This window comes from Equus asinus, chromosome 21 (assembly GCF_041296235.1).
Source record: "Equus asinus isolate D_3611 breed Donkey chromosome 21, EquAss-T2T_v2, whole genome shotgun sequence".
NCBI lineage: Eukaryota > Metazoa > Chordata > Mammalia > Perissodactyla > Equidae > Equus > Equus asinus.
In genome coordinates, this window is record NC_091810.1 from 21651009 (window position 1) to 21660620 (window position 9612).

Genomic DNA, 9612 nt, shown 5'->3' on the forward strand with positions numbered 1-9612 from the left:
TGTTGCCTTTTAATAAGCATACACAGTGGGAGAAACAGGGTAAATTATATCGACTCCATCTTCCCGGAAACAGAAGAATTTCAACATTTTATTTTTAAAAAAAGCCTTTAACATTGAGTCAAGTGCTCCAAGAATAACTTCTTTAATAGAAGTAGGAATTAATTTCTATATAAAGTATAAGGTTTGCCTTATTTTAAGTTGACCTTGAGAGCACCTATCAAGAGTTCAGTCAGAAGTCCTTTTCTGCAGCCATACATTAGAATACAGTTCCACAGGCTGTTTGCTAGGTGGCAGATATTATTCTACTCACATAGCACATTAACAGATGAAGAAATTGAGGCATTACTTGACTTTGTGTAACATCAAATAGATCCTATGTGATGAGAATAAAGAACAAATACAAGACTGCCTTTTTCCAGAGCCTTACTCTTTTCACTTGATAGATGAGAAAGCATTTCGCTAAATGGATCCATTGAAAAAAAGATATAACTTTCTCAGGAAAAACCGATACATGAGAGGTAAAAGAGCTGTTTCCAGAGAAAGGCCAACAGGTATCTTTATGCATTATAGATCTTATCACCAAGAATAGAGGTTAGGAATAGAATCCATTCACCAATCTATATCCGTTGATTGTCTAGTACATGCCAGCAGCTCTTAAGCTCTGTGGACAATAGAGAATACTTCCAGGCTTATGAAATAGCAAGTGCAAAAGGCCTATTGTTGGGAAAGGCAGTCTTGTGCATGCAGTCTTTTGACCTCATAAGAATAAGCCTTGGACTTGGAACACTTCCTTAAGAAGAGAAGGATATCTCACAGCCGGTGTTGGGTTTGTCCCTTGTATGGGAATATCTTTCGCTGTTTCAGACTCAATATGTATCCTTTGTTCTGCTTAAGTGTGTGTGATATGACACATGGACAATCTCACTGCCATATCTGTCCCCTGGGGGTGGGGGCAGGGTCTTTTGTTCTGTGACACAAGAGGGATGTGTGCCGACCAACAGCCCTGCATCAATGGCAGGGAGGGACCTACTGGCCATGGAGGTCCAATACCCACTACTAAAGCTGATCTTGCTCTGTTTCTTCTCTGTGTGAGCAAAGCATTGTTCCATCTAGCACTTGACTGCATTGTATTTTCCTTGGGGACTCTGATGCAGTAGGCAGAAGTGCTCAGACTTCTACTCTTGATAACAGGTAACCTACCACTTGCTTGACACCTACTCAGAGAAGAGAAAAGGAAATACTAGTGTGGGTGGATTGCCATATGCAATGGGGTGGGGGTGGTTTAGAAAGTTAGGCAGAGGTCATCTCATGTAGGCCATGGCAGGACATAATAAGGCATTTGTATTTCACTCAAAGTGTGTTGACAAGTTACAGTTGAGTGTTTTAAACAGGAAAATAACTTCATCTGATTGAATTTTGGAATGATGACCATTGACTGTGTGTAGAAAGAGGACGCAAGAGGAAGTACATAAATAATTTACAAGACTGTATCTCAGTCATACTAGTGGGCGTTAGCCTCTTCTGTTGAATGCAGAATATCAGAAGAAATTAGATCAGTCAACCTATGTGAGGTGGGATGACTTATTATGTATAAATATAAATTATAACTAATCTTTAATGACCACTTGCTTTCTGTTAAGCACTGTTGTAAGTACTTACACACATTATCTTTTTGCATCTACACTCTCTCTGAAGTAGCCACTGTTATTATCCCATTTGATAGATGAGAAATGCAAGGCACCAGGAGATTATGTAATTTGCTCAAGGTCATGCGGCTAGTAAGGGTGACGCCAGGATTTAGATTAAAAAATTGGCTCCAGAGTCTATTCTCTCGTTGCATTTGTCAGGGAAGAAGAAATGTGATTCCAACATAAGGAAGAAAATTGTGCAAGGTCATCTTTAACTTTCTTTCTAACTCTGAGTCCCATATTTCCAAAAATAGATTTTTTAATGTGATTTTCAACTTGAAAAAAGACTCTATGCTGATTCATTTCCCTTGGGTAAGAATTACTACTTTTGTAAGTAAACAAACTTCAAATTTTATTTCACTCTGAGCTACTGTAAGCAAATTTACAAATTTGAAAAATATTTTATGAATAATTTAAAAAGATGTAATTTATTTCTCATATTGCCACTCTAGGACCACAATATTTAACACTTTCATTTCTATTTTATATTAAAACAAAAGTTGCTGTGAATGATAATAGAATCAATGCTTGATGAATGGTTTTTGCTTCAAGTGCCTTCTCTTTGCCTAGATCAATATATTTTGTCCATGCCCCCTTTCTTTAATTCTTGGTAAAGATTATATCACCATGTCCTTAACAGCTGTTAGGGAGGTTGAGAATAAGGAGCCATCAAGTTGTCACAGTTAGACCACCAATTCCTTTATATTTCCCTTCTGGTAGATAAGCTCTTCTAGAGAAATCAAACCTCATTATACAGTTAATGATTGCTCTTCGCTCTTATTGTCTGCACTATTATTTTAGAGAATACATTATGCTTTAATCATACGTTCTTATGTTATGATTTTATTAATATTTGCATTGTAAACCTCACAAAGCCAGAATTATGTCTGCTTTCTTTTTTCTGCCTATCCAGAGTAACACAGTGTTTATTGAATAATTGATGTTAAAAAGCAAATCATTAATGAATAACTAAGAAAATATGTGAGAAGACAGAAGTCAGGAACTTGAGAGCTGGCATGGGTGATTTGGTGTTGGAGAAAAGCCTTTGAGTCTTAATTTGGGACAGGAAATTATCTGGAATCAATTTAGAGAAGATTAGGGGAAGCAGTTGGGGATGAGGGCTAGATGGATAACAATAGATGTCAAACTATATACTTCAAGGAGCTGTGCCTCGATATAAAAGCTAGGAAGAGAGATGTACTTCAACAAAGAATCTTGACATGTAAGAAGCTATGAATTAATCTAGCCAGAGCTAAAACATAGAATCCCTACTATACTAATGAAACCAGTCAATAAATATTCACAAATTAACATTTGCCTAGAACTCTACCAAACTGTGTGAAAATTACACATACGAGATTTGCTGCTGGACTTCAAGAATGTCATAATCATATAGGAAAGATGGAAATAATCATCCATCAACATGTGGGTACATGTAAATTCAAAGACTGAAGAGATCTGAATCCATGGGAATTTACTGTGGTAAATGAGTTCAGTCTGATGGTGCACCAACAAAACCAATAGCCAATTTATCAAGGTAAAAAGGTCCACAATTTGCTTGAGACTACATTTATATTATGAGAATAAATATATAAAAGGCCTGAAACTGAATGTTACACTGCAATGCTAGCTTCAACAGATCTTTTCTAAATATAAGGTGTGATTGAACAAATACTTATACATTAGTTATTTCCTACAATTTGGAGTAATATAATTTAATTTTAATTTTCAGAATATTACAACTTTAAAAGAAGAATATAAAAACTGATGTGCTTAGGTTTATTTGTTAAATTAAAACTTCAAACTTTGACCAAGTTTCCTGGTTTTTTTAATAATATTACAGCTACCATGGATAATATATATGAATTTTTTGAATCGTCATACACCATATAGTGCACATATTATAAATGAACTGAAATTGCACTTCTTATGAGGTATTTTTTCTTTTCTGTGCATCATTTTAAATCATAAAAACGACATAAATGTAGTATATAAACTGCTCTGTACCATGTAGATTATGAGGCTAATTTCTTAGAAATGCAATATAAATCAGATATTTCTCAATGATAAAATATTTTTAAGTTTGGTGTCAGATAAAAGCATGAGGAAAAGTAAATTACCTGGCCCTACATAAAATATATCTACATGGAAAGGAAAGGAATCATTGGCCTTGAATTTGTCTGCTTTTGTGCTACTATATTCTCAGTGCCAAAATCTGCCTGATTTGAACTGATATATTCCCAGGACTGGGTATATAGTAGATATTCAAACTCTTTTTTTTTAAATTAAATTTTTAAAATTAACCTTCTGTTAATTAAATTACATATAGATAAATGAGCATGATACAGCTCAAAGAATCATTAAAAAATGAACATACATGTAACTAGCATTCAGATTAAGACAGAGAAAATTCTTGGTATCCAAAAGTCCCTCCTTTGCCCACTTCTAGTTACTATTTTCAGACTCTTCCACAGGGTAATAGAGACATGGAATAGAAGTGGATTAAGAAATAAGATTAAATGATCAATGCTAGGTTTTCATGAATGACAAGATAATTGTCCCCAAACCATTTGCCTTACCAATTTGAAATGCTACATGTGCCAGTTACTATCCTTTTAGTAGCTATCATTTTAAATGTATTTGTTTCTAGTATCAGTACTGCATTTACTAATCAATTTAAAAATATTTTAATATATGTTTTGGAAAATATCCATTTATAACTCTCCTTTTTCTGAAGATGCCTGAGAGCTCTTGCACAGGTATTAATCTAACCGAAATTTGTCAAACAAAAAAATGCATAAAATTTTTATCACTGTCTGATAAATGTACAAATATAGATTAGATTAATTAAAAGGAACATTGATTTCTTTCCAAACTGGTATCCTCTTTTTTCATGTGCCTCATAAAACTTTGTAGTTTTCTTCATAGAGGGCCTTTACACTGTCATTATGTTTATTTTTAGAAGTTATAATTTTGAATTTTAATTTGGCAAAGTCTTTTCCTGCCATTTCATTTTCAAACTAGTTATTGTTGCTATCTAAGAAAATTATAAATTATTTTATAAGCAGCTAAGTATTGGAATTTTAATTAATTCTGAAAGTTTTAAAATTATTTAATGAATAAATGGTGTTAAGTTAATAACTTTTATTAATTGAATAAATGGTATTGATTTTGAAAGGAAAACACCCCTGATGCCAATTGTGAATAATATCACTAAAAAGCAGCACATCTGGAGGAGGAAGATCCAAGATGGCGGCATGAGTAGTCTTCTTTGTCTCTCCCCCTTCGAATCTACAACTAATTGGACGTTCATCGCTTAACAAAGGTTATCCGTATAGCATCTCAGGACGCCTGAGAGACCCATGCTGCTATACATCGGAAGGCGGACAGAATTCCCTCTGTGAGGAGGTGGAGATAGGTGAAAACTCTCCAACCCCGACCCCTGAACAGCCTAGTACCTGCAAGCAGCTTTCTTCCAGCAGACACCCCCAGAACATCACCAAACACCAAGCGCAGGAGGGAGCGCACACCAGAGGAGCGACGGTGGAAACAGGTGGCCAGAGCCCTACCTAAGACCCCGCAATTACACCTAAGCCCAGAGGGAAGCTCCAGAGTTACACACTGGAGGCAGCGGGGAAAACCCCTACCCGCCATTAGCGGAGAGGCTCCCCCCCAGCATCAACAACGCTGGGAGGCTCCCAGAGAGAATCCCAAACTGGGCAGTGGCCCGCCAGCTGCTGCTGCCGCCTCCACTGACTGCAGCTATCACCCAGGAGGGGCTCAGGACTACTGGAGATCTCCTGGGAGAGGACTGGGTCTGGGTGGAGCTCCAGTGGCCGGCTCTGTGGCCCGGGGGGGAAACTCCAGAGTTCCATCCGGGCAGCAGGCAAAGTCTCTACATGCCATTAGCGGAGAGGATCCTCCCAGCATCCACAACGCTGGGAGGCTCCCGGAGAGAATCCCCAATGGGGCAGCAGCCCGCCAGCTGCCGCCGCCAGACTCACAGACTGCAGTTCTCGCCCGGTCTGGGCTCAGGGATAATGGAGATCTCCTGGGAGAGGACTAGGTGCTGCTGCCGGTCCCACAGACTGCGGCTGTTGCCTGGTCGGTGCACAGGACTACCAGAGATCTCCTGGGAGAGGTCTGGGGCTGGGTGGAATTCCATTGGCCAGCACTGCGGCCCAGGGGGAAACTCTGGGCTTCCATCCTGGCAGCAGGCATAGCCTCTACCCGCAAATAGCGGAGAGGCCCCGCCCAGCATCCACAACACCGGGAGGGTCCCGAAGAGGAGAATCCCAGGCAGGGCAGCAGCCGGCCAGCTGCCACGGAACTCAAGGTCTCTGGCTATCCCCCAGACAGGGCAAGGGGCTCCCCGAGATCCTAGGGGAGAAGACTGGGGCTGGGTGGAGTTCTAGCGACCCGGCTCCATGGCCCAGGGGGAAACTCTACAGTCTCACAGCAGCCGCAGCGATAGCCTCTGCACAGCACTAGTAGAGAGCATCTACCTGGCAACCACAAGGCTGGAAGACCCTGGAACAAAAGTAGCATAGCTAGGTGAGCTAACCACAGACTGCAGAAGATGCCCATAGTTCTGCTGTGACCCATAGTGGACAAGTGAGATTTTGTGGGTGCCAACAGTGACAGAGCTGCAAATATAAGTGATCCTGCCCCTGGCCACTGGGAAAGCCCATAACACCATTGCAGACCCAAAGGCGGGAGCACGTCTAGGTAGTCTGCAACAGTGGGCACCAGCAGCCTGAAGCCCCCTTGTCACAGCCCCCACAGCTGAAGAGGGAACACACAGGACCACTGTGACTACAAGGAGGGGCCCAGGCCCAGTTAGCAACAGCTGATAGGGTTCCTGGTTGGTGCAGTATAAACAGCTGTCCCCCCACCATACCAGTAGAAGCAAGTGGAAGCAGTAACTAAACTCTATCTCTATGCAGAGGCACAAATCTACACCATCAAGCAATATGAAAAAATATATTAAATCTCCAGAACAGAAGAAAAATGACAAACACACAGAAAACGATCCCAAAGACAATGAAATATATAACCTAAATGATGATGACTTCAAAACAGCCATCATTAAAAAACTCAATGAGTTAAAGGAGAATTCAGATAGACAACTCAACTAGTTCAGGAGCTATGTCACAAAAGAGTTCGATACTTTAAAGAAGAACCAAACAGAAATACTGGAAATGAAGAACACAATAGAGGAGATTAAGAAAAATCTAGATGCACTGAACAGTAGGGCCGATATTATGGAGGAAAGAATTAGCAATTTGGAAGATAAGCATATAGAAATGCTGCAGGCAGAGGAGGAGAGAGAACTAAGACTAAAAAGAAATGAAGAAACTCTCCGAGAATTATCTGGTGCAATTAGGAGATGCAACATAAGGATTATAGGTATACCAGAGGAAGAAGAGAGGGAGAAGGGGCAGAAAGTCTATTCAAAGAAATAATGGCTGAGAACTTCCCAAACCTGGGGAGAGAGATGGAACTTCATGTGACAGAAGCCAATAGATCTCCAAACTTTATCAATGCAAGAAGACCAACCCCAAGGCATATAGTAGTGAAGCTAGCAAAAGTCAACGACAAGGAGAGAATACTAACAGCAGCCAGGCAGAAGAAATTAACCTACAAAGGAACCCCCATCGGGCTATCAGCAGATTTCTCAGCAGAAACTTTACAGGCTAGAAGAGAGTGGAATGATGTATTCAAAAATCTGAATAACAAAAACCTGCAGCCAAGACTTCGCTACCCAGTGAAAATATCCTTCAAATATGATGTAGAAATAAAAACTTTCCCAGATAAACAAAAATTAAGGGAATTCATTGTCACAAAACCTCCTCTTCAAGAAATGTTCAGGAAAACCCTCATTCCTGAAAAATCAAAAAAAGGTAAGGGGCTACAAAACCAAGAGCAAAGGAGATAAGTAGAAGGACAACAACAGAGAGTAGCAGCTCTCCATCAGAACAGACTAAGCCATGGGACGACAAACAAAGGAAATTGAAGGGAACCAGAAAACAAGACATAAAATGGCAGTGGTAGGCCCCCACATTTCAATAATCACTGTAAATGTAAATGGATTGAACTCTCCAATCAAAAGACACAGAGTGGCAGGATGGATCAAAGAACAAGACCCAACAATATGCTGCCTCCAGGAAACACACCTCAGCCCCAAAGACAAACACAGACTCAGAGTGAAGGGATGGAAGAAAATACTCCAAGCTAATAATGAACAAAAGAAAGCAGGTGTCGCTATACTAATATCAGACAAAGTAGACTTCAAAGCAAAACAGATAAGGAAAGACAAAGAGGGACAGTATATAATGATAAAAGGGACTCTCCACCAAGAAGACATAACACTTATAAATATATACGCACCCATACAGGAGCACCAAAATTTGTAAAGCAACTCTTAACAGAACTAAAAGAAGACATCAACAATAATACAATAATAGTAGGGAACCTCAACACCCCATTAACACCAATGGATAGAACATCCAGACAGAAAATCAACAATGAAATTATAGAATTAAATGAAAAATTAAACCAGATGGACTTAATAGATATATATAGAACACTTCATCCAAAAACAGCAGGTTACACATTCTTCTCAAGTGCGCATGGAACATTCTCAGGAATAGACCATATTTTCGGAAATAAAGCAAGCATCAATAAATACAAGAGAGTTGAAATAATATCAAGCATCTTTTCTGATCATAATGCTATGAAACTAGAAATGAACTACAAGAATAAAGCAGAGAAAGGTGCAAAAATGTGGTGACTAAACAACACACTACTGAACAAACAATGGATTATTGAAGAAATTAAAGAAGAAATCAAATATCTGCAGACAAATGAAAATGAGAACACGACATACCAAATCATTTGGGATGCAGCAAAAGCAGTCCTAAGAGGGAAATTCATTGCAATCCAGGCTCACCTCACTAAACAAGAAAAAGCGCACATAAGCAACCTCAAACGACACCTAACAGAATTAGAAAAAGAAGAACAAACAAAGCCCAGAGTCAGTAGAAGGAGGGAAATAATAAAAATAACAGCAGAAATAAATGATATTGAAACAAAAAAGACAGTAGAAAGGATCAATGAAACAAAGAGTTGGTTCTTCGAAAGAATTAACAAAATTGACAAACCCCTAGCCAGACTCACCAAGAAAAGAAGAGAGAAAGCGCAAATAAATAAAATTAGGAATGAGAGAGGAGAAATCACAACAGATACCAAAGAAATACAAGGGATCATAAGAGAATACTATGGAAAACTATATGACAACAAATTGAACAACCTAGAAGAAATGGACAAATTCCTGGACTCTTACAACCTCCCCAAACTGAACCAGGAAGAAATGGAGAATCTGAATAGGCCAATCACAAGTAAAGAAATAGAAACAGTAATCAAAAACCTCCTGAAAAATAAGAGTCCAGGACCAGACGGCTTCTCTGGAGAATTCTACCAAACATTCAAAGAAGATTTAATACCTATCCTTCTCAAACTATTCCAGAAAATTGAGGAAGATGGAGCACTCCCTAACACATTCTATGAAGCCAACATCACTCTGATCCCCAAACCTGACAAGGACAACACAAAGAAGGAGAACTACAGGCTGATATCAGTGATGAACATAGATGCAAAAATCCTCAACAAAATTCTGGCAAACTGAATACAGCAATACATCAAAAAGATTATACACAATGATCAAGTGGGATTTATACCAGGGACACAGGGATGGTTCAACATCCGCAAGTCAATCGACGTGATACACTACATTAACAAAATGAGAAACAAAAACCACATGATCATCTCAATAGATGCAGAGAAAGCATTCGACAAGATCCAACACCCATTTATGATAAAAACCCTCAATAAAATGGGTATAGAAGGAAAGTACCTCAACATA